General features: G+C 36.8%; 1 protein-coding gene and 1 pseudogene across 2 annotated transcripts in view; both read left to right on the forward strand.

Annotated features, from left to right (window-relative positions):
- The window catches only part of GPC5 (glypican 5), a 1436212-nt gene that overhangs the window by 712735 nt on the left and 697335 nt on the right, over positions 1–26142 (forward strand). The window lies entirely within an intron of this gene.
- On the forward strand, positions 22481–22637 carry LOC122908013 (annotated as a pseudogene).

The raw sequence follows: 26142 nt of genomic DNA on the forward strand, positions 1-26142 counted from the left end.
TTTAACGTAGCATGAACTCTTATAATACACCATCTATATTTCTATATTAGCATACCAAGGCAGCATCATACATGGAGGCATTAGGGACTATAACAATTAGATGTAAAATGGCTTATTCTATGTGGTTTTTGGTTATCAGTCTGTCTTATTGCTTTTAGCCATGGGTTTACTTCCTACACCAAAGGAGAACCACCTCTGTTTTTTCTCAGGGTCTGAAGCCTTCCATTTTGGAACAGTGCCTCTGGTTTATCAGCAGAAATGTTGCACTTTTAACTCTACCAGTTTGTGACGAGCACTGAAGAAATATCTTGTACAATCCCCTGAATCATGTTAAATTCCAACAGAGATAAATCAACGTTTTATGTGAACTAAGAGAAAGGAGAGAGACTATCTAAATGGGGCAATCAGAAAATACTGCATAGAGGAGACAGGAAAAGGGCTATCTGAAAAAAGAAATTGATGGCGATGTTTATGAGAAAATGGCATTTGGGAGGTTGGATGCATGATTTAGTTTCGGCTCTTGACAGCAGGGAGGAAGATGGTATCTTCTGAAGAGCATGTGTGGTAAACAAGGATTGGGGGTTTGTGAGGAGAAGGGCAATAAGGAGCATGCTCAGGAGGAATGACATTATTCAAATGGCTTGAAAAAATTGTTGGAAGTGGAAAAATGTGGATTGAAAATCTTACAGTGGATTCTGAATTCAAGAGTAAATACTTTGTATTTAATTTGCTGGACAAAGAGGAATGATGACAGGTTTTTCTGTGTGGTCATTTATTATAAAGATTTTATTTCTTTCAGAGAGAGCACACAAGTGGGGGGGAAGGCCAGAGAGAGAGGGAGACCAGCAAACTCCCCACTGAGCGTGCAGCCTGATGCGGGGCTTGATCCCAGGACCCTGAGATCATGACCTGAGCCAAAGGCAGACACTTAACCCACTGAGCTACCCAGGCGCCTTGAGTGTACAGTTACTTTTACTAGTAAAACAGTGAACTGATTAAAAAAATAGAAGTGTAAACAAAGTGTGTATTGCACAAGTAATTTGCCACTTAGCTTACACAGGAAATTGTTCTATGCCTAAACTTCCTTAAAATGGGGATAATGCTAGTACTCTGCAAGAAACATCCCTGTGAAAATTAAATCACCTAATTCATATAGAGCATTACAAGAGTCACCAATCCATCCCCGCCCACCTAAACAAAAGAGTTGTTGAGTAAAATATGTACAAAGATTATCTTAAATGTTTCCATGAATGGTAAAAAAGAAAAGAATATTCCATACAACCCAATGAAGTCATAACCATAATATCGAGATAACTGTAGATATATAGATGTAGAAGAAAACCTATAATTTTACACATATACTCATACATGCACAGTTTAAGGAAAATAATAAAATGAATTTGTTCTACCAGTCTAATAATTAGAATATCTCCATATCTTTGTGTTCCTCTTTCTGAACACATTCCACTCTGAGAGTTTACCATGATCATAAATTATGTAAAAATCATTGCCTTTTCCTCTTTTTAGAGTTGTAAGCATCAAGGTATGCATTCAGAAACAATATATTGCTGGGTTTTGTACTTTATACAAATGGAATCATGTAGTTTTTGTTGTTATGTGGTGAGATTCTTTCTCTTAAATGTTACAGTTTTGAAGTTTATCCATATTGATGGTTTTCAATGTATCCATTTAGTTTGCCAAGGTATAGTATTCTAAGTTATGGATACATACACCCATTTGTTTATTCTATAGTTTGTGGATATTGGAGTTGATTTCAGTGTTTGTATATTGTGAATTTTGTTCCTATAAATCATCTTGAACACATCTCTCCATACACATGTACAAGAGCCTCTGCAGTGTATACCTGGAAGTATTGTGACAATGTCTCAAAGCAAAGCATGCATATGTTAAGCGTTACTAGGAAATGTCAAATTGCTTTACAGGGTGATTGTGTCAAATTTATATTCTTACTGGCAATAAATCAGAGTTCGTTATTATTTATTGATCCCCATTTTTACAAACACATTTTTCCCTATTTTTACTACTTTGTATATCGGTCCAAAGAATGGAAGTGGAACAGTATGTTATCCTATATAAATGTCTATCACCATGATAATTCATTGAATTGTACTTTTTTTCATAGGTATATAAAATTCCTCATAGACTTACTCATCTGAAATTTCTTGTCTATTGTTTTCCCTATTCTTTAGTGTTCTTTTTCTTCTTTCGCAGGTACTCTCAGGACAAAGGTCAACTTCAGTGATCTAATTATCTATATTAATTATGATCTTCAGGAAAGGCAGGATAGGTTCTTGAGTATTTCTTTTTATTTAATTTGTACCCTCCCTGTCTTTCTCAGAAGGTGACCAACCGTTTTTAAGAACATTGCAAAATCAGATTTAAAAACATTTGTGATTCTTATCAAAGTCCAGATTGTCCCACATTTTGTCAACTGGCTCTTCTCCGATTTGGCTCTTGAGTTCTTTTGACGTGATCCTTAAAGTCTTTGCCAGTTTCACTGTATGGCGTAAGAAAATATTCCAAATGTAGTTTATTCATTATCTGTCACGACATGGAATCAGCCATTTTTACATGACCCTTGGTTTGTTTTCATAAGAAACAGTATTTTTAAGTCCACAATATAGGCACAAGACATGATTCTTTTTTTTTTTAATGATACTTTTTTTTATTAAGTTATGTTAGTCACCATACAGTACATCATTAGTTTTTGATGTTGTGCTCCATGATACGTTGTTTGCGTATAACACCCCGTGCTCCATGCAATCCATGCCCTCCTTAATACCCATCACTAGACTCACCCAGCCTCCCATCCCGCTCCCTTCTAAAACCCTCAGTTTGCTTCCTGTGGAAAGAGCTGAAATGCTCTTCATGAATGAGTGGATAATGAGACATGGCCCATATATACAATGGAATATTACTCGGCCATCAGAAAGAATGAATACCTAACTTTCTCATCAACATGGATGGGATGGGACTGGAGGAGATTATACTGGGTGAAATAAGTCAAACAGAGAATTATCATATGGTTTCACTTATTTGTGGAACATAAGGAATAACATGGAGGACATTAAGAGAAGGAAGGGAAAAATGAAGGTAGGGAAATCGGAGAAGGAAACGAACCATGAGAGACTGTGGGCTCCAGTAAACAAGATAAGATTCTTAAAGACACAGGTGATAATAGGAAAAAAAAAAAAAACAAAAAACAAAAACCCTCATACTCATTTGTTTTACTCTGCATTAGATGTATCACATTATCATAAAAATACTAAAACTGCCCCTACTAATTATGATTACTAAACTGAGTTATAATTTTGCCCATTTTATTCATATTCTAATCCCATTTTATGGTTATTATATATATATAATATATATATTTCATATATATATATATATATTTCAAACAACCCAATGCAGCGGTATATAGATTGTTCCTTAGCAAGAATATAAAATAGATAAATAGATTAGATAGAGGATGGATAGATAGACAGAGATATCATTAGGTCACCGACTACATCTGCACACTTAATTTATTCTTCCAGTAATTACATTTGTAATGCTCACTACGAGTTCTTCTGTCAAAGTCTCTCTAATACATTTCTTAAGCAGGACTTCTAAAGACTATTTCACAAATTCTTACTTGGTGATAAGAGTTTCTGACCCTTTTACATGAAAGTCAATTTTTCTAGATAGAACAATGTTGGATTACATTTTCTTTCCTTGGCGTCTCTTCAATATGCACTGATTGCTGTTCTGAAAAAAAAAGCATTGCTGGCAAATATCTTGACAATCTAATTTTCTACCCTTGATAAACCACATATTATATTTTTACCCTCTCAGTGCCCAATGCCTTGTTTTCATTAAGACACAGTAATTTTGCTAGAATATAGCTTTGTGTTGGTAGTTCTGAGTTGACATTCTTGGTGACATAACATATCTTTAAATAAGTAATATCAAATATTTGAGCAGATAATTTTAAGTTATAGTTTTAAGTAATTGTTCTGTTCCGTTGTTCTGATTTTCTTTTCTTTAAGAAGACCTATTAGACCTTTGTTGAATTGTATTTGCTTATCAGTAGGTACATTCTTCAATACTTTTGGTCTGTTTTTAAATGTATCTTTCATTTTAAATATCTGCCTTTTTCACTTCCTATTTCCATTAAGGTATTACTAGTGGTGTTCTTCACTCTTACATTCCTAGATTCTATTTTAAATGATATTTTTCTTCCTTTTTTCTTTTTTTCAAAATCTCTAACCTCATTTCTGAATTTCTTTAATTCTGGTTTATGTTCTTTTTTATTTTTTAAGATTTTATTTATTTATTTGACAGACAGAGATCACAAGTAGGCAGAGAAGCAGACAGGGAGGGATAGGAAGGGAAGCAGGCTCCTGCTGAGCGAGAGCCCGATGTGGGGCTCGATCCCAGGACCCTGAGACCATGACCTGAGCCGAAAGCAGAGGCTTAACCCAATGAGCCAACCAAGTGCCTCCTGGTTTATGTTCTTATTTGGTGTTTTATATTCTTTTCTTAATGTTTTTTAGCTTGTTTTGAAAATGATGTGTTAAATTTTTGGTCTGATTTCTGAGCATGTCATTCTGGTGTGCTTTCACTGTAGAGATAATAGCAGAACACTATTTTTGTTATAATAACTGTATAGGATTTGACCTTAATCCTTTTCTGATGCTTATCTTTATAGGAATTTAAATTTTCTAAATTTTTAAAAGGAGGCATGTTTCAGGTAGATTTACTAAATTAACCGAGTTCCCAATCCTATTATTTTCACGCAGTGTTAAAAAAAAAAATATGGTGACTTCTTTTCTGGGATACTCAGGCTCTGTCCTTTCCCCTACACTTACTCATATCCTCTCTTTCCTAACTCTCTATTGATCTTATCTCAGTAATTCCTGGTTCCACTTCCAGCAGTTTCTCTTCTGTGTGGACCCCCAAACAGTAAGAAAGACTTGCCAGATGGTATTGGAGTCCAAGCCTCCAGCCCGGCAGCCTTATATTATCTTTCACTATTAGAGTGGGGAAAATGGCTCCCAATTCTCTGCTGTCTTTCAGACTGATTCCCAGTGCATAACAGTTGGCTATTTTGCATTCTTTTGTTTTCTGGTCTGTAACATGTTGTGTTGCTTCCCACTGCTTTCTTCTGCAGACATGCTGACAGCAATAGGTTTCGTGACTATTGCTAGTATATCCTCATGCATTTGTATGTTGAACTTCATGAGGGTAATTTCATGAGTTGGGTTGTCAAATAGTATATGATTTTGACTTTGCTCTCTAATTGTTTTGTGTGGATCTAGGAGTTTCCAAAGACAGTGCTGCAGCGGTGCTGCAAAGGTATCTTCCCTGAATCTCCCAGATCATTTCGAGTTTTAAAGGAAGTGGTAATGATCTTGTTTATCGTCGATTGTGGACCTTGACGTAATACATGCGTGTGCATACAGACATACATAGGTTTTTCACATATGTGAAAAACAACTGCATTTTTCAAATTCATGTGTCACCAATAGTCTATTTATAATAGCAATTTTTTTAAAAAATAAATGCTCTAAGAAAACGGAGGTTGGAGATTTTGAGTCAGGAGGAAGCCTGTCCAAAGTTTACCTAAGCTGAGGGCATTTTTCTCGGTTGTGTCTATGTGCATTTTACTGACTGCTGAAGTGGAACATCACCTTTTTTTATTATTATTATTGGTTATTGCTTTTTTGCAAATTGCCTCTCTCCCTTTTCCTATTTTATTACTAGGTCAATTTGAGGTATCTCATGATTTACCTAATATTTTACCAGTATGAGTCATAAGAAAGTCATAAGCTCTTTCTCATGTGTGTGTTTTTAAAATATATGTATATTACCTTTATACACTTAAGGTGCTCAAAGTCTAGAAGGGAGACAGATATGGAAGGAAATAAGCTGAATTGTAAAAATATAAGAAAAAATGGAAAAATATGAGACAAAGAGAGCATGTAATAGGGAGAAAAATACATTTCACATTTATTTATTTAGCCAGGAATAACATCCTAAAAATTACATCTGTACTAATGTCCATTGAGGATCAAAATGGTCAGATGGGATGAAATTCATTCCAGACAGGGCGTTTACAAAAGCACACATGTGTCAGATATCAGAATGTGTTCATGATGTGGGTGATCTTCCTGAAAGACTGTTTTTGAGGGAGGATAAGAAGATAAGAGGCTAGCAAAATAATCAGCAGTCTCTATAATGTAGGACAATATAAAATGCCTTCTTTTTTTTTTTTTTTTCGTTTTTATTTCTCTAAGAGATAATGATTTTACTCAACCGCAAAGAATTGCAAGGGAAAATCCATATATTGAAGGCCCAGTGTCCAAGCAATGTCACAAATTCCAGTGATATTCATGCAACAGTTAGACCTAGATTGCGCAGTGAGCCCCAAACTAACCATGTCAAATTTTCACCCAAATCTATGTTTTAATCTTCCACATTTGGTGGACACACTACCAGTTATATCCTATCAAGTCTGAGAATCAGGAGTTGGCCAAGATTCCTCTGCTTCCTTCACTCCCCACAGTTAGAAAGTCCCATTGTCTTTACCTGCTCAATTTCTCTTAAATATAGTCTTTTTCCTAATCCTATTGCTACTTTCTTAACTTAGGTCCTCCCCATCTCTTGCCTGCACTGTTTTTATAATGCATAATGGTCTCTCTGCTTCTATTTTTCCCATGTCTGCCCTGCTGTTAAAGTAATATTTTTAAACTGACAGTCTGGTGCTTTGCTGAGATACGGTACCCCAAGCCACCATGAAGTCATATTAGGCGGAGAATTGGTCTTCTAAGAAGAAGAAGCTATTTCAGTATTGGAAGCTTATGAACAAACCATAGCTTTTAATTATTTGTCGTTTCAGACAGCCAATTTCATTTTTTCTGAGGATACCCTGTTGCTTTCCACCAGATTAAACACTTTTATTGTCTCCCACTTCCCAGTGAAATGAGTGGTGGGGCACGATTGTTCTGTCTTTCCTAAGACCCAGACTTCACAAATGTAAAAAGACTGTTGAGGCTACTGTGCTGGTCTTTTACCTGTTGTATCTCTGCTCCAGACCACCCTTCTAAAAATTGTTCTGTGATTATGCCAACTACATTTTCTAAACTCTCAACTAAATTCCCAAGTTACATGAGGTCTATAAATTATGTTTCCCAAATTATCTTGCCAGCCAGTGTCCTGTTACTTTTCTGCCAATGGGAGATACTAAAAGGGGCTCTTAAGAAGGGGGAAGGGGAAGAAAACTTCCTTTCTATTTCCAGTTCTTGTCAGCATTTAGTCTACACCAGAGTGTCATTCCTGGGTCTCCAGACACTTTTAGCACTTATGGAGGCAGCTGTGTTGTAGCCTTTGAAGCTACCTGTGCCAGCCGCCTTTGCTGCTACTGAGAGTCTGATCCCAGCATTGTGGTGCCCCAGTAGAGGTTTGAATGTGATTCAGGAAGCGTTAGACTTCCCTTGTCCATCCTGAAAAGTAAACTCGTCTTTCAAGTCTCTCAATTCTGGATATCCTATCTCTTTCTTGCCTTCAGCCCTAAGAGTGAGAGCTACTCTTTATAATTACTAATATCTATGGTCTTCAACATCTTGTTTTGTTCTACTAATCTTTAAATATCTATACTTCAATTTCTTGTGTTGTATTAACTCTAAAATAGCTAGAATAATCCCTGGGGTTTTTTTGTTTGTTTTTTTGGACTGGACCATGTCTGATACAGCTGGTATTAATTGTATAGAGTTAGAATCAGGATAATATAATTATTATCTGAGAACCAGTTAGACTTCCCTGTTGTGTTCAAGGGGATAAAACCATCACTGTGTACTGTGTGGGCTAACACCTGTTTTACATTTCCTCTCAAGTCCCAGAGGAAAACAATCATGTAGAAAATGGGAAGAAATAATCCATTCATGCTTGGACATGTTGAAAAGAGAATAAGAGGAAGTAGAAATCTTCTGGGTGAGAAAACCCTGGGGGAAATCAGCCCTGGAATCATGAGCCTTTGTTTAAATGTGGCGTTGTGCTTGATCAGCCTGAGTTGATTTGAAACTCTAAGTGCTAGTGAAACCACCTTGTAAAACTGTCTCCGAGGACGACTTCTGGGACTATTGGGTTTGGGTCTTCCATTGGAGCCAACTGTATAGGGCTTGGAAAGTTGAGGCAGGGCAATTAAGATATACATGCATAAACATTAGCGAATGGGACTGGCAATTCCAAGGTACCAAATGTTGGTTCTTAAAAACAAATTCCAATTCTCTTTCTTTTACTATTATTAATTTCAGGTCTTCCTAGATTTGGAGTATTTGAATTAACTCTCTAAGATACAGTCAAGGACTTCTTCAACACCCTGGATATTTAGCAGATACATATTTCTTTTTAAAAATTTAATTATTTATTTTAGAGAAAGAACAAGTGGAGGGAGGAGCAGAGGTGGAGGGAATAAGCAGACATCATGCTGAGCACTGAGGCCCACGTGGCCAGACCCCCAACCCTGAAATCATGACCTGAGCTGAAATGAGGCACAATCAACTGACTGAGCCACCTAGAAGCCCTGTTGCACCAAAACTTTTATTAGCTCCTATGCCCCCTCCCCAAGAATATGGTTTTGTATATGAGTCACATTAACTATAATAGGTTGTAAGATCTTGAGGGCAAGGCAGGCAAAACCTATAAAAAGGTGTTTTTTATAGGTATCTTTCCACATATCACAGCACTGTCTTTGATCATGGAGTATACAATTTCCATCAGAATTATCCCCATGCTGGTTTAAAATGCAGACTGTAGAATTCTACCCCAAAATATTGAATCAGCAGGTCCATGGGTAAAGCCCGAAATTTATATTTAGCAGGCATAATAAATAATAATTATTCCCAATAAAGCTTGAGAACAACTGCCTGACAGTCCTTACAACAATGCCTCCAAACATGCAACATTTAATGAATGTGTTCTGAATTGCATGAATGGATATGAGTGTAATCTAGGTGTCTCTGAGACACATCTTAATTAACATTAAAACCCAGGTTTTTTTAATGAATTGAAAATATTGACATTAATTTTAGTCAAGAATATTAACTGGATACCAAAATGAATATAAATATGTTCACACTCAAAGGATCATAGCTGTTAAATATAGAATACATTTGGTAAGCATAGTTTTCTTTGACGAGTATCAGTATTTGTGAATTTTATGAATAACTTTCTTCACACAGTAGAGACCTGACTGAGGAGTTTTTGCATTAGTTTAGTGTGGTATTTTGAGGGAAAATCAATAAGTCAAAAGTAATTATTTGAGTGCTAATTGTTGAATTAGAGTGTAAAGCACCGAACTTAAGAGTGTAATTTTCTAGATTAATGTGTAATGTCTCAATTTTGGAAGAAATGCATTAATACAGTATTGCTTGGGGTATTTTTTTGGTTTATTATGGTCAGCTTCCTCTAATTTCCTTATAATGCTAATATCTTATGCTAATTTTTAAAAATATAAATAATAAATGTTTATTTATTAAGTAATATTTATTTTTATTTATTAAGTAATAAATATATAATTATTTCTAGTTCTTGATATAATTTTGCAAAATAATATAGATTTTGTATCATAACATTTCTCAGAGAAATTATTGTTAGTTTTACTTTTATGATGAAACTACATTTGATGGAATCTTGTTTTTTTTCCTGAAATCTAAATTACATGATGGAACTCATAGGGGAATAACATGCTACTAATTTAATTCAAAGTTTGAACTCCAAATTAAATTTGTATCACTAATTGTTTCTTCTTTTTACTCCCAACCTATAAAACCAAATGTTAACCCCTTAGCTCTCAATCCGTCTGTCCACTCACTTATTCATTCAATGAATACTTACTTGGGACTTATTCTGTGCTAGTCACTATGCAAATTTCTGCCCCTGGGGAATACAGATGAGTAATCATGAAATTACTTGCAGTATGAAGAATTTTATTTGTGGTAAAACAGATCTTACAAGAGCATAAAGAAAAAATGTCTTTCGCTGTCTTAGGGATTACTGAAAGTTTTCTCAAAGGAATTGGAATATAATCTAATGTTGAAGAAACAGTTATTAATAGGGTTATAAATAGTCAGGAGAATAATTACTACAGGATGAGGAAGCAGGAGCCGAAATGTGATAACGGGGAAAAGCTGAGCTTCGTTAGAAAACTGCATGGAGTCCCAGAATGCTGCAATGCACAATGTAGCCTGGGGATTGGCATAAACTAACTCATGAATCACTTACCCATAATATGCTATGCCAAAAATCAGTTCATTGATCAGTTTGCACTCTAGCAAGAGCTCTGTAATTGCAGTGTTAAAAATGCATCTGGAGAGAGTTGTTAATGCAGTAATAGAGGCATGATATGTTGATGACATAAATGAAAGTCAATTTTTTTTTCTTGTGATGATTTCTCCACTCTTTCAGGTGAACTTGGTCACTACTTTATCTGCTAATTTAATGCTTCATATGTATTTATATTGTTACATTGGTTTACTCTTTTATGTTTTATTTCTTCTTAGACCAAAAGTTTCTAAAAATGGTACCCGTGTCCATCTTTATATCCTTGGAATTACATATAGTGCGTGAGTAAAGATGTTCAGAAAATCTTTGTAGAGTTAATGTAGGAATATGTGAGTATGAAAAGTAGTTTGAAGTCATCATGGGGAGTATAGTCATATAAAGCCATACAAGAATAAAACGGGAGTAGAAATAACAAGAGTTATGGAAAGAAATGGGAAAGTTACACTGGATGCGATCAAAATTAACTGAGTTCTCCTATTGAATATTTTTCCTATTTCATTTCCTCAAGATGGAGATCATCCAGGGTACTATCCTACACTTTGTAGGGGTTATTATATTTCAGGAGCCGTCAGTGTCTTTGAAGATGACTTCTTGTCACTGCACAACGTTCCTAAATGTAAGTTCCACAAAGCATGCTCAAAGATCAGTGAACAATGGCAAGGATAGTAAGAAGAGTAAAAATGTTCTATTTCAAAGGTGAAGCTTACTTACACAAATAAATGTATTCTTACTATATGGTCGAGGAATCGCACTCCTTCATAGTTACTCAAAAGAATTGAAGATCTGCAACCACACAAAAACCTGTAATCGTATGTTCTTAAAAGCTTTATTAATAACAGCCAAAACTGGGAAGCAGCCAAGATATCCTTCAGCAGGCAAATGCATAAACTGTGGTTCATCTGGAAAATGGAATATTATTCAGTGCTAAAAAGAAAAGAGCTATTAAGCAGTGAAAAGACATGGGGACACATTACGTTCATATTACTGAGTGAAAGAAGCTAATCTGAAAAGGCTACGTACTACATGACTCCAACTATGTGGGATGTACAATAAGCAAAATTATAGAGACAGTAGAAAGATCAGGGTTTAGGCAGAGGGAGGGAAAATCTGATGGGGCACAGAGGGGTTTTAGAGCAGTGAAAATACTGTGCATGATACCAAAAGGATGGAAACGTGTCATTATACATTTGTCTCAACAACAGAGTGTATAATACCAAGAGTGAGCGCTGGTGGAGACTATGGATTTGGGGTGATATTACTGTGTCAGTCCATGTAGGTCCATCAGTCAACTCAAGTGTGCCCATCTCTTGGGGGATGTTCACAATGCGGGAGTTTGTGGGGGAGGGGCAGAGCTTGTGCACAATCCTTATATTTTCTGCCCAATATTGCTGTGGAAGTAAAACCGCTCAAAAGAATAACGTCTGGGGGTGACTGGGTGGCTCAGTGGGTTAAAGCCTCTGCCTTCGGCTCAGGTCATGATCGCAGGGTCCTGGGATCGAGCCCCACATCAGGCTTTCTGCTCAGTGGGGAGCCTGCTTCCTCCTCTCTTCTGCCTGCCTCTTTGCCTACTTGTGATCTTCGTCTGTTCAAATAAATAAATAAAATCTTAAAAAATAAAAGCCTGTTAGTTATAAAAAGGTCACCTTTGTTGTTTACAAAATGCAAATATAAAATATGAAAATGGATATTTTAGAATTCCAATAGTGACAATAAATAATTCTTCATAGATAACTGACATTGTCAAAACAATAGCTAGTATTTATTTAGTGATACTCAATGAAAGAGCCCAGCTCTATTCTGGGTATTTTCTATGTATTAACTTATTTAAACTTAAAGCTCTATGTGATAGGTATTGTTGTTTTTTTCCAGTTTGGCAGCAGTACTGGAGCTGTTTGGCCAGGGTCACAGTCCTTTCAGGTTAGCATAAGATAACATGCTGCTGCGGAGCCAAGGTCAGAGCCAGGAAACAGCACCTCAACAAGAATAACAGAACAGCCTCAGCATATTGCGCATGAGGAACTCCATGCCATCTTTTTAAATATTTTCAGAATCTTTTTGTTTATATGGGTGAAATTGAAAATCACCGAAAAGAAGAGAAGTATCTTTGGAAGGGACATTTCTAAATGTTGGTCCAAATGCCTGAAGAAACAAGTTAAGAACCGGAGTTCATTTATATGCTTCCTATACAGCAAGGATTTATTCTGTGGTACTTTTGAAAGGACCACAAATGCATGGGACTTTACAGTTAGTGACAGGCTTTATGGAGAAGGGATGCTGGACAATATAGGAAGTAACATTAGTTTTAATTATGGTTCTCTCACTCATGTCCAGGGACCTTGAATCAATCTTGGATCTCACTTGCCTACCATATAAAAACAAAGGATTTGGACAAGATGTTCCCGAATTCCATATTATCTTTCAAATTCTATGTCTCAGAGAAGGGCATATTTTAAAATATTGGTCATTACTTAGAAATGTCTTAGGTATAATTGATTTTGTTGAAAGTCCTTCTTACTAGGATAAAACACACCAGATAAAGACCTTCAGAGAAGCTCTCATTGTCAAGCAGTTAGGTTTATTAATTTGCAACTTTAGCTAGACAGTGCACCAAAAGGACTGTGAGACCGCTCAACAAGAGAGCATTGTGATGGACTATTTATAGCTTTATGATTGTGATGGGCCATTTATAGCTTCACACAGGTTTTTCTGAGGAGGAACTTGAAAGAAGAGATCAGCCCTAGATTGGCTTTGGTCATGAGGGGAGGGCTCTTTAACACTAGGTTAACACAGTTGTTTGGGGGCAGGAGGTGAGAGAAATCAAACTTGGGAAATCACTGGTTAAAAAAAAAGCAAGAATCCCTTGTGTGATCTTGGCCATTTTCCATTAGAAGCATTGTTTAAGTTCTGTTAGGACCATCACAGTCTACTCTTGACCCAAAATGGTGCAAATAAAACAATGTAGCTGAGATACACATACACACAGGCCTGAAAAATGACATTTCCTTCTATAGTGATTATCAGAATTCTTGATGGGAAAGTAATGTGTATACAGTAATTTTTTTTTTCCCATAGTAAAATATGCGGCTTGTGTTCTGTGAAAACATCTTATATCCAGGACCATACAGTATTGACTAATCTATTAAAGAGGTGAATTTAATTCAAGGTATACCACTGAGAAATAGTAATAATTCATTGTAACCCAGTAGATGCTAACAGGGGATATTCCGTGATCAGTATTACATTACTTAAATGTTCGTCATTGTCCTGGCATTGACGTGGAGAGAGAGAAGTTTCTCTGGTAACACAATTTTCTATATGGTTGTTAACATTAAGGAGAAAAAGGACCCAAATTACAAATGATATAAAAATTCAAATACCATAGTGCTCTCAAATGCGATGAGTAAGAGCAATGCAAATGACTAAAAGCAAGAAACAGCCTTGAGAGAAAGAGATGGAGAAAGGGGAACAGTAGTAATAATGTATGAAGATAGGTTGTGCAAATGATATTTGCTGTTTTTCCTTTCCTTTGAATAAACTAAATGGGTTTAAGAGCAACAGGAATTAGGGCTAAGAACAGAGGAAAATAAGTTTTGACTTTAAAAACTTTGACCTACGGACATAGATTTGGAGGGCAGATGAAGCATTTCTTTCCTTGGGTTGAGTGGAGGACTAAACCAGACAGCTGTGTAACCTGTATTTGATGGACTCAGCCCTGCCTGTGGTCAGAGGGGCTTCCAGATCCCATGCCACTGCCATCTGAATCATGTGGATTACCAGAACCCCAAGCATTTTGGAAAAGGTCGACTGTTTTAAATTGACTTCTTAGCTCAATTCAATTTTATTCATTTTAGTTCAGCTTTTACTGTCAATTAGGATAACAGCAACGGGGGGAAAAAAAAAAAAGGAAAAGAAAAAAAGACACTTCCGGTCTCAAACAGGAAGGCTTGTACTTGAAAGTGGCACGTCATTAGGTAGATCCAAGAAAGAGGTGAAACCCGGGGTGATTCTCTAATCTCCCAATGTGTGATGAGGGCAAACAGTAGGGTAGTTGTCAGCTGGTTCTGGTCAAGTCTGATTGAATGGATTTGCGTTTGCAGGGTGGCTATATTTTCTTCTCTCCAGGCATGGTCCTGAGAAGGAGCTGCTATTTCCAACAAGGGAGACTGCATTTCTAGATGGGGACTTTCTCCTGGGTCAAGGGTCAGAAATAGTCAAGTCCCCTAGAAGAATTTCCAAATGACCTTCCCTCTTAGGTGTCTTCAGTATCTATTTTTAAAGAATCTATTTCACCTCAATAATGTTTAAATATCTTTGAAGTTCAAAAATGCACATTCTTCCATGATGCATTTCCTTTATATAGGAAATCTTTCATTTAGTTATAGACTTTTATGTCAAAAATAGTATTCGAAGAAATTACTAAAAGAGAGCAAAAAGGGAAATCATTAAGATCAAACACTGGTACTTTGAAGATGAAAAGTATACACCCTTAAATACAGAATAAACTTTGAATTTCTTACCTTTTATTCTGTATTAAGCTGAAGTTTTTGTCTGTATCCTTTTTTTTTTTTTTTTTCTTGTGGGATGTCAAGAGACATATAGAATTCAGTCTGCCTTCTAGGGGTATTTTTGCCCAGGAAGCAGTTATATATAAAACTTAGGTCAAGTCATCTGGTGATAGTTACAAAGAAAAGGAGCAGATTCATTTCATAATTTGAAATAACATACTTGTCATTAGTGGAAAAATTAAAAGCTTCTTATTAAGAAGTACATTATATTTACTTACTTAGTTTAGGCTATGGACATATGGCAATCTGCTACCTGAGTGTTTATCTTTCAACATTTTGTTGGCTTACAAACACGATTGGAGGCATTTTTCTTAATATAAGATAGTCCTTTTTTTTTTTTTTTAAAGATTTTATTTATTTATTTGACAGAGAGAGATCACAAGTAGGCAGAGAGGCAGGCAGAGAGAGAGAGAGGAGGAAGCAGGCTCCCTGCTGAGCAGAGAGCCCGATGCGGGACTCGATCCCAGGACCCTGAGATCATGACCTGAGCTGAAGGCAGCGGCTTAAACCACTGAGCCACCCAGGCGCCCTAAGATAGTCCTTTTTAAATGTAAGTTTTAGTAATATGTTTCTCTGGCATTTATTCTTATGTCATAGTCAACATCATGAAATATTACAATGGAGATAACATCAAGAGAAATTTTTCAAATAAATCTTCCACCATAAGACTATTTCCAGGAAAATGATTAAGCAACTACTTATATTTAAAGTTATCTGTGAAAGTTCTTCTGTTTTGAATTTCTAATGCCATACAAAAAATTCATGCATAAATGGTGGGGCTGAGTATTAATTTCAGGATATTATCAAAGATTTGTATTCTGATGACGGTAATTGTATTTCTTTTAAGACTTTACTTCCTATATCCACAAAACAAGGTTTTTCTATTAATATAGAATATTTAACTACCAACTTTCCCATAAGTTTACATGTCAGTTTCTGTCAGAAGCAGTTGTTTTCCAAAACCAGAGTTAGCACTGTCTACTGGTGAATTGTATTGCTCTATTTTCCTTAGATGTCAGATAAGAGAAAATGGGATACACATGTAGCAGGAGAGACAACAGTAAAAACTTTCAAATTATAAAACTTAAGAAATATTTTTAAGTCATTTAACCTTAAGTTTTTAAAAAAAGATGTACTTATTTATTTATTTAAGAGACACAGTACATAAGCCTTCTGTGCCCACCTCTGGAGGGGCAGAGGGAGAGGGAGAGGGAGAAGGAGAGAAGCAGACTCCCTGCTGAACATGAAGCCCAAGACAGGGCTCCATCTCAGGACCCTGAGATCACAACTAGAGCAGAAATCAAGAGTTGGATGCTTAAACAACTAAGCCACCCAGGCACCCCTCACCTCATCTTAATTTTGGAGCCTTATTATAATATGACCAATTGCTTTTATGATCGCTTCCCGAGTCAGTTGCCCCTCACGCAGTAAGTATATAGAAGCTACTGCACACATGTCATTCTTCTCAAATCTTTTACCATGATGCTAATTCTTTGTTATCCCATCAAATGGGAACTTCCTCAGATTTGTTCCACAAAATATTTTTACCTGACTCCATTCCTACTCTTTCTCTGCCTCTTTCCCTTTTGCTAGACAGTAGATTTGCCCTATCTCCAATCTAGGACCACTTCCGTGTGGTGTATTCTCCCTCCAGCTGCTTCTCAGAGACCTTGCTTTATAGATCTGTCTATCTTCATTCAAGCTTCATTCAAACTTCCCTTCTGATAGATCCCACGTTTAAAAAAAGGTTGGTGGTTTTCAAGCTTCTTCTATTAAAAAATGGTAAATGCTTTTCTTACATACATATATATCTATAGATAGATAAACATATGTACCCACATTCACCTTCCTAAACCCATAATCCCCTCAACTGCCCTTTATAGTTCTCTTCCTGTCACCCCCCAGACTTCTTGAAATAGTGGTCTATATTCAGAGATTACTGTTCCTAAACAGTTTACCTCTCAATCCAAAGAGGTAAATCTACTAAAGTCACGATCCTCTGATAGTCTCTGCTCAATTTTGTTTAATTTGTCCACTCCGAATTGTCAAGGTCAGTCTTCTCTTTTTTGCATTATGTTTTCCTTTGGCCATTTACTTTAGCTACTGTTTGGGGTTCCTATTAGATCTTCTAACTTTTTCACTTTGTGCTTTTCCTGAGTGATATCATCCTCTTTGATCGGTGGGTAATTGACACCTATACATTTCCAACCCTACGAGTTCTTCTGAAATTCAAACATATATAATTCACCACATCCATCACTGAGCTTTTTCTGTATGACTTCCACCCTGAAACCCACCCTCTAGCTTAATGGCTATTACCATCATTAACTCAGTTTTACAAGGGAGTTGTCTTAAGCCTCCAGTTTTGGGTTTCTTGTCCCATCTACTCCCAAAGCTTCCCATCACTGTAGGACTAAAATCTGTGTATTTCTAGTTAATATGTAGTATTTGCCAGCTCTTAGATACATGGTAATTTTAAAAATATTCCTCAGTGAATGGAAGAACAGATAGATGGGTAGATGCATGGATGGAAGGAAGGAAGGAAGGGAGGAAGGAGCTTGTGCGTGAATTTGGAAGAACTGAATTTCCAATTTAAAATAGTGGGATCCAGTCAAGTTGTGCCATCATACTAATGTACGTGGAGAAAATGACCCTAAAGGAGAATATGGAAATCACAGCCATATGGAATCATTAGGGTATGAGTTCTGAAATGAAGAACGTACATAGGTTTGTAAAACCAAAGGATGGTTGACAGGATTGAAAATAGCAAACAAAACATAACCTTTGAATTGACTCTTAGCTGAAACTTTAAATTCAGTTTTGGGAGATCTGAGAAGTAGAATCAATTTTGACTGGGGGGAAAATAATATGGTAAAAAATAAGGGAGGATGTCTCTTCGTAGATGTGAAATTTTTCATACACTTTATAGTCATAATAAATTTTATGTCTCCCTTGTTCGTCTAATGCTTCTTTCATTTAACTGACATGTCACCTTGAAAATATTTTCTGAAAAGAAGGAGACTTTTATAAAAAGATGGCTCTTTTCATTACTTAAAAGGGATATTATCCTGTATGTTGTTTGAAAAGGTTTGCTCCATGCTATTTTAGTTTCATTGAAACCTAAAATGTGCAACATGATATCCGAAACTAATTTTTCCACTTTCAAGAGTGTAATGCTGTTATTAAATAACACCAAAGCAATTAAGATCCATTTTCGCCCTTTTATCTCTATACCTTATAAAAAGCAAAACAAAACCAAAAAAACTATAGTTCTAGGGTTTTCTTTTTTTGAGTAGGGGAATTTAAGCAATTATTTACATTTAACTGTATGTATTCATGAATATGGAAACACATTAGTGGTTGAAGCAGCATTACTTTGGTTCTATTTATGTGTAATCTGTTTCACCAGCAGGGCTTATTTGGGTTAAGACTAATTCTTGGTTATTGACAGAGCCGGTACGTAAAGCTGATCCAAAAGGAAAATCCTCTGTCTGAATGCTGCAATCTGTGAACTGAATGGGAGCTCCGTTAAACCCCTCCTTAATTCTAGAATTAGTAAATATTTTCAAAACAGGATAATTCATGTTAGAAATATAGTTCTGCCTCTCTCACCAGGGTTGTTATTATACTTGTTTTGTTGGCTACTTTTTTTTTTAAGGTTTTATTTATTTATTTGACAGACAGAGATCACAAGTAGGCAGAGAGACAGGCAGAGAGAGAGGAGGAAGCAGGCTTCCTGCTGAGCAGAGAGCCTGATGAGGGGCTCGATTCCAGGACTCCGGGATCATGACCTGAGCTGAAGGCAGAGGCTTGAACCCACTGAGCCACCCAGGTGCCCCAGCTACTTTTGTTTTTGCTTAGCTCCATCGACTGGGGGCCTTTGTAGGAAGTGAAGCCCTTCCGGCTGGAGTCAGGTGCAGAAGCTCCAGTTTCCACATTGTTTTGACCCCACCCATCCTTTCCAGGCTGTGCTGCCATGTTGCTTTTGTTCACATGTAATGTGCCAGGAGAGCCCTGGGAAGTGCTGGCTAATTCCAAACAAATCCTTTCCATAAGCTCTTCCTATTATGAAATACGCTCCCACGCTGATCTCTAACAGAATTGTACTGAAGTGTTTCAGGCATCTGTTTAAGGAAGTCTTCCTTGTTGCCTACAAGTCATTCTTCCACTAAAATGCAAGGAGCAAACAGGCCTGTCTTGTGTGCCTCTCCTCACACTCTATATTACATCATAATTAGTTGTACAAATAATCTTTACTAAGATCCTTAATGAATCAATAATCTCTTTTATTTTTTAATCAATCAGTATTTGGAGAATGGAGAACACAGTATCTTTGGGTACTCTCATACTTGCTGATACTGTTAAGAAAGTAATATATATTGGGGCGCCTGGGTGGCTCAGTGGGTTAAGCCTCTGCCTTCAGCTCAGGTCATGGTCTCGGAGTCCTGGGATCAAGCCCCGCATCGGGCTCTCTGCTCAGCAGTGAGCCTGCTTCCCCCTCTCTCTGCCTGCCTCTCTGCCTACTTGTGATCTCTCTCTCTCTGTGTCAAATAAATAAATAAAATCTTAAAAAAAAAAGAAGAAAGTAATATATATTTATGTGTATTTGTATAAAATAGGAACTACAAGGGATATCTGGGTGTCTCAGTCAGTTAGGCAGCCGACTCTTGATTTTGACTTAGTTTGTGATCTAGGGGTCCTGGGATCAAGCCCCACATCGGGCTCCAAGCTAGGTGGGAAGTCTGCTTCAGGATTCTCTCTCTTTCTGTCCCTCTCCCCTCAAATAAATAAATAAATAAATGTTTAAAAAAATAAAATCTGAAATATAAAAGCAAGATTTAAATAACTCATCTGTTACTTAATTCATACATTTCCCCATTCATGCATTTCTTTATTTAACAATTATTAATGACTTGATTGATCACTATGCTTGGTGTCAATAAATAACAAAATAAAAAACAGCATACTTTAAAAAAAAAAGTTTCTATTCCTCAAAGAGCTTAAATGGCTAGGTAAAAACAAAACAATAAATAGCAATGCCGTAGAATGAGAAATACTATAGCTGACTTAAGCACAGCGTATGATAGAAATAGATGCCGAGTAACTTTATAAAAGGTCTCCCTCTGAGTTTTATTTATTTATTTATTTATTTATTTTTTGTTGAAGTGTTCTGGAAGCGTAGACCATTTTATTTTATTATATGTTGTAATATTAATAAAACATGTATTTCCCTTTGTTTCCACATTTAATAGCTGCCCTATATGTCTAGTCTATATACATCAATTTATCTGTCTTCTGTATCTGTACCATGTCCTGCTAACAGAAGGCTTGACACATAAAAGAAAATAAATGTTTCCTCCTTTTCTGATTCTAGATAGTTTTGAAGTTTAGGAATGGTTCTAAAAACTTGAGGAATGTTTGCGTAAGAGGATAGAACAGAACTATGGTGCTTATTACATGCTGTAGTTCTGGTATCTGAGAGCACCGTTTTGGAAACCTTCTCTGAACTCTTGGCAAAGAGGCCACTAGATGGGGCTTGTGTGCTTAATACTTTGGCAAAATACACTTCTAGTTTTTTGTTTTTGTTTTTGTTTTTTTTTAATTCAGAGACACTCTTTAACCTATCCTATTCTTTATTAACTGTAACCCTGTAAAGAATTCTTATTATAAATCTTTTTATATTAGCAAGCATGCAACATAACTACGCACTTGCAAACATGTAATATTCCTCAAAGCAAAGCAAACAAGTCTCTGCAGCCAGGCACGCTGATCTGTTTAGAGGCTCCATAAACCTCTTATCTCTGTAGCTTCCACCTAACAGTTCCTCTCAAAACTGTGTCTCTTCATGTTGTAGAATCTCTGATATTGTACCTTGGAAGCACGAGTTCCTACTTTTTCTGGCCAGACACTGGCTTTACCATTAATTACAGAGTTTACTCCTTATCTACCGCTAAGGTTAGTTGCCAGAAAGACAGTGGTTCTCGGAATTCAGCATGTGCCAGCATCCCCTGGAGGTCTTGTTACAATTCAGATTGCTGGGCTACACTCCCAGAATTTCTGAATCAGTAAGTCTGGGGTAGGAACAATGAGTCTGTGTTTTCAGTCAGTGCCCAGATACGCTAATGCTGTTGTTCTGGGGAGCACACTAAGAAACTCCATTTCCCCGCAGACACTCTCAATGAGTAAAGTATACAACGTTTATGATCTGGCCATCCTATTACAAGACAGCTTCATGTCACCCTGCAGTATTTATCCCTGTGTAACATTCATCTCTCCAGACACTGAGATGTAGATAAAGGTGAGAAATAAAGGGTGTTCTTTTCATTGTATCTATGCTCTAACCTCCAGGCAGCCAATTCCCTACCTTAGGTAAGACTCAACTTCATCACCAACCGAGGATGTACTGCTCTATGGCTCTTGGCAGCCAATAACTAATACTCTCTCTCTCTCTCTCTTTTTATTTTTTTAAATGAAAATTTTTACCTAAGACACTTGGGCTGGGGATTCTGATTTTCCCTTGGCTCACTGATTTTTGGATTTCTGAGTCTTTCCTTTGCATTTTTCTCTGTCTTACCCCCCCTCAGGGTCCCCCATACCAGCCCCCATCTTTCCAAACTCCCTCCCAAATGACCAGAGCCCCTCTCTCCACAGCCTCATCTCTACCCCGAGTATACTGACCCCCCACATACTACCTACCAGGCAAGATTATATCTTTACCTTATGTTCACTGGAGACCTAGATAGACACTAGTTCTTTATGTCTTCTATCTAGAAGCAGGTTGCTCAAATCTACACCCATTTATTCCTGATTATCCATCCCTTCATCAGTTACTCACTGCCTATGACTCCAGACCCTGCTCCATCCAGCCATTTCGGTACCGTGGTAAGCTAGTAAGGTGCAGCCTTCATCTTTTGAAACCTCCACCACTGTTTGAATTGCTCTGTTTTAGATTTTGAATACCTCATGTGACCAGCTTGTTTTCCATCTCGGTTAATGCCTTGGCTTACAGACTCCTGGCTTTTGTCTGGCATCTCAAGCTTCTATCTTTACTTGTTTCTAGACTTTTAGGTCAGCATTGCCTCTGCCAACCCAAGTACCATCTTTTTTTAAAAAAACAGACTTTATTTTTTTAATATTTTATTTATTTATTTGACAGAGATCACAAGTAGGCAGAGAGGCAGGCAGAGTGAGGGGGAAGCAGGGTCCCTGCTGAACAGAGACCCTGAGATCATGACTTGAGCCGAAGGCAGAGGCTTAACCCACTGTGCCACCCAGGCACCCCCCACCTCCCACCCCCAACCCTGCAGTACCATCTTCTAACCAAGTTGCATCCTCCCTGCTGAGCTTTGGTGCTCATCATGATCATGCCTTAAAATACGAGGTTTGTATCTTCAGTGGTATTTTAACACACCCCAACTCATTGGGTTTATTATTTCAAATGATTAGCTAACCTTAATGGAAAACCAAACTTCAAACACGTTATATATCATGTTTATATTCTTCTAATTTCATTAATTCCTACATCTTAGCTTATTAAAGCTATTTCATTCTACCCTTTTTATATTGTCATCAGTGGCAGTATCGTAGCCAATGAGGTTTATCCGAGGCGCGATTATTGCTAATTAAAACCCCTCCCCTCATGCTAATAACAGAATGAGCTGCTAGCATGTTCTGGTCTCTACTATCACATTTTATGGAAACTTACTCAAATTGCTATTTATTTAGATCAGATATACACAGTCTTTGATCAAAGTGATCTCTTGCAGGGCAGAAGCTTCCACACTTGCCAGCAAAATCACTTTGACTTCACACTCTCTGTTTGCTATTTTCATGATCTCTGCATGGCAGCTCTGAACACAGGCCTGAACTCAGCCTCCTGGTTTATAATCTACTGCCTTGCAAATACTCATCATAACAACCAGGTCCACAGCACCATTAGCTTCGGTGAATTACAACAAACCTTTGCCTGAATATACCGTAATCCACGCCCCCAATTTTTCTCTCAATATAAACATTATATTTACATAATAGGTAACATAATGAAGGACACGCTGTTATTCTACCTGCCAAAGTTATTTGCTCATGACGGGGGAAGGGTTGGGAATGGCCCACAGAAGTTCAAACCATTGATGAACATTTTTTGAAGGCTTGGAGCTGAGAGGGTTAAGCTATTCCGGCACCTAGAATTTTTACCAAGATCATAACCTAATTATATCTGCGATCCAAGTGCAGCTCAATTTTTTTCAGTAGGAACGCTGCAAAGTGAAGCCTATCATGAGTACTAAGGGTAATAGAAACAATTGCTTCAGTGAGCCTAAAACTGTCGCAACAAGCCCGTCAGAACAGATGGCTGCGCATTTATTCCGGTCTAGGGACTCACATTGGCAGGAGTCAAACAAAAATCCTGAAAAGCGTGTCAGCAGTTGTGGGGAGAGTTTTCTTTATTTAAAAAGTTGTTCATAACCTTCCGTTGAGATTGCATATTGAACTGGAGGTGTTTGCCACTTTAATTTACCTATTAGTGGTTGAATTCGTGGCCTACAGTTTATTACATGTATTTGTGTACTTATTATATATAGAAATTGTGGACAACAAGTTCAGTACATTATATAATTATATACATTATATAATATATATTCTTTATATATATACACACACACCACATTATATATAGAAATTGTGGACAAGTTCAGTACATTATATAATTATATATATTATATAATATATATTCTTTATATATATACACACACACCACATACACACCACATACATAAATATACATAACATGTATACCCATGTATACTAGTAATATAATAGTGATATATACTATTGGTAATTTATAGTGAATACATAGTAATCTGTTTTATATATATATGTGCATTGTATATATGTCAAGTAGTCTTTGAAATGTGTTAATATTGCATATCAACAGTTACTAATTTCTGAACTAATATGAGCTAATTTCTATTTTGGATCAACAAAGCTACTAGCATAAGAATTTCAAGTTTTCTTTTAAACAAACTAATTTATTCTGTCTTAAAGAAAGTGTTCTCCAATGAAGACATATAATTGGCTATCAGACACATGAAAAAATGTTCATCATGACTAACCCTCAGGGAGATTCAAATTAAAACCACATTGAGATATCACCTTACACCAGTTAGAATGGCCAAAATTAATAAGACAGGAAACAACATGTGTTGGAGGGGATGTGGAGAAAGGGGAACCCTCCTACACTGTTGGTGGGAATGCAAGTTGGTGCAGCCTCTTTGGAGAGCAGTGTGGAGATTCCTCAAGAAATTAAAAATAGAACTTCCCTATGACCCTGCAATTGCACTCCTGGGTATTTACCCCAAAGATACAGGTGTCATGAAAAGAAGGGCCATCTGTACCCCAATGTTTATAGCAACAATGGCCACAGTCGCCAAACTATGGAAAGAACCAAGATGTCCTTCAACGGACAAATGGATTAGGAAGATGTGGTCCATATACACTATGGAGTATTATGCCTCCATCAGAAAGGATGCATGCCCAGCTTTTGTATCAACATGGACGGGACTGGAAGAGATTATGCTGAGTGAAATAAGTCAAGCAGAGAGAGTCAATTATCATATGGTTTCACTTATTTGTGGAGCATAACAAATATCATGGAGGACAAGGGATGTTAGAGAGGAGAAGGGGGTTGGGGTAAATTGAAAGGGGAGGTGAATCATGAGAGACTATGGACTCTGAAAAACAATCTGAAGGGTTTGAAGGGGCGGGGGGCTGGGAGGTCAGGGTCCCAGGTGGTGGGTATTATAGAGCGCACGGATTGCATGGAGCACTGGGTGTGGTGAAAAAATAATGAATACTGTTATGCTGAAAATAAATACATTAATAGAAAAAAAAAAAGAAAGTGTTCTACCACAGACTACTTGAACTTTACATTAAGCCCAAAACATATTCTAGTTAAATGCCTACGCTTGTTGGTTAACGTCTTTTTATCCTTACAGTGAGTCATTAATAGTTTCTCTAGAAGCAAAATGAGACAAATTTGACATTTTGGAGCCAAGGTTTCTAATGTACCTCTGGAGAAAAGAGAAGCATCTACGTATTTCCCATCATTTAAAAAAATAATAAAAAAAGAAAATAAAAGAAAAAAGGATAATACCTTGGTTTTCTAGAATACCGTACAACTGAAACTGTTTCCAAATGAGTTTGGCTCATCTTCTCTCTTTTCCAGAGGACATAGCTAAATGCAGACGCCTGAAGAGAAGGGTTTTCTCATGATTTTGCCTTTTCAGGATGGTGTGAGCTTACCCATTGAATGTGTCATAATCTTGGGTCTGGAAGCTAATTTCTAGCCTGACTGAACCATCATGATCTGTCCTTCTACATTAGGAGAGCTCCTAAAAATATCTATTAATTCTCTTTTATTATAGTATATGCTCACAGTTTTTGTAGAATATTTATTACGAGCTAAAGAACAGATTTTTTCCTACGATAATATAATGTTGACAAATCTCGTATCGAAGAGAAAAACTATTCAGAGCCTAGAATTTTTTTCTTCAGATTGATTATATGCTCTTAAAGATTTAACTCTGATGATTTATGTGATCATAGTACTTTTTATTCTGGCCTTTGGGAAGATTGAATTTTTATAGCAAATTAGTATGTGTATAGAATAAACAAATAAATGTTAAAATTGGAAACCTTAAAGGGAAAATGAAAAAGTATGAGTGAATTGGCTTAACTTTAGATGGGGAAGATAATACAAGACTAAATTTAAACAAAATTCTATCCATATATTTTATGACAGCTTTTACTGTGGACAAACAAATGTTAAGTATAGCCTTAGATTTGAATCATAAGCCAGGTTTTTCCTGATTCTGTAGCCTTTCAGTTGAGGTCACCCGAACAGCTCTAACCAGGATGCCCAAATGTATATCCTGTCTTAGAGTTTTACTTTTCAGTGTCCAAGGCAGATCTTCATAATTAGCAGTTGGCTTTTCTCCATGTGGTGACTGGGCACTCTGCTTATGCCTGAAAACAAGAGGTTTGGTTGAGAGAGCCCCCAGTAAACCTGATCTTTGCCACAAGGTTAAATCTCGTTTGAGTAATACTAATGTCTAAATTGGCTGTTTTTTGGTCTCATCTTCAATTGTTAAGTCGTAGCACAGGAAATTATCTAACCTCTAAAATTTTATTCTAAGACCTCAGAAAATAATAATTAGTAAAACTAAAGAAAAAA

Source organism: Neovison vison, chromosome 5 (genome assembly GCF_020171115.1).
Source record: "Neovison vison isolate M4711 chromosome 5, ASM_NN_V1, whole genome shotgun sequence".
NCBI lineage: Eukaryota > Metazoa > Chordata > Mammalia > Carnivora > Mustelidae > Neogale > Neogale vison.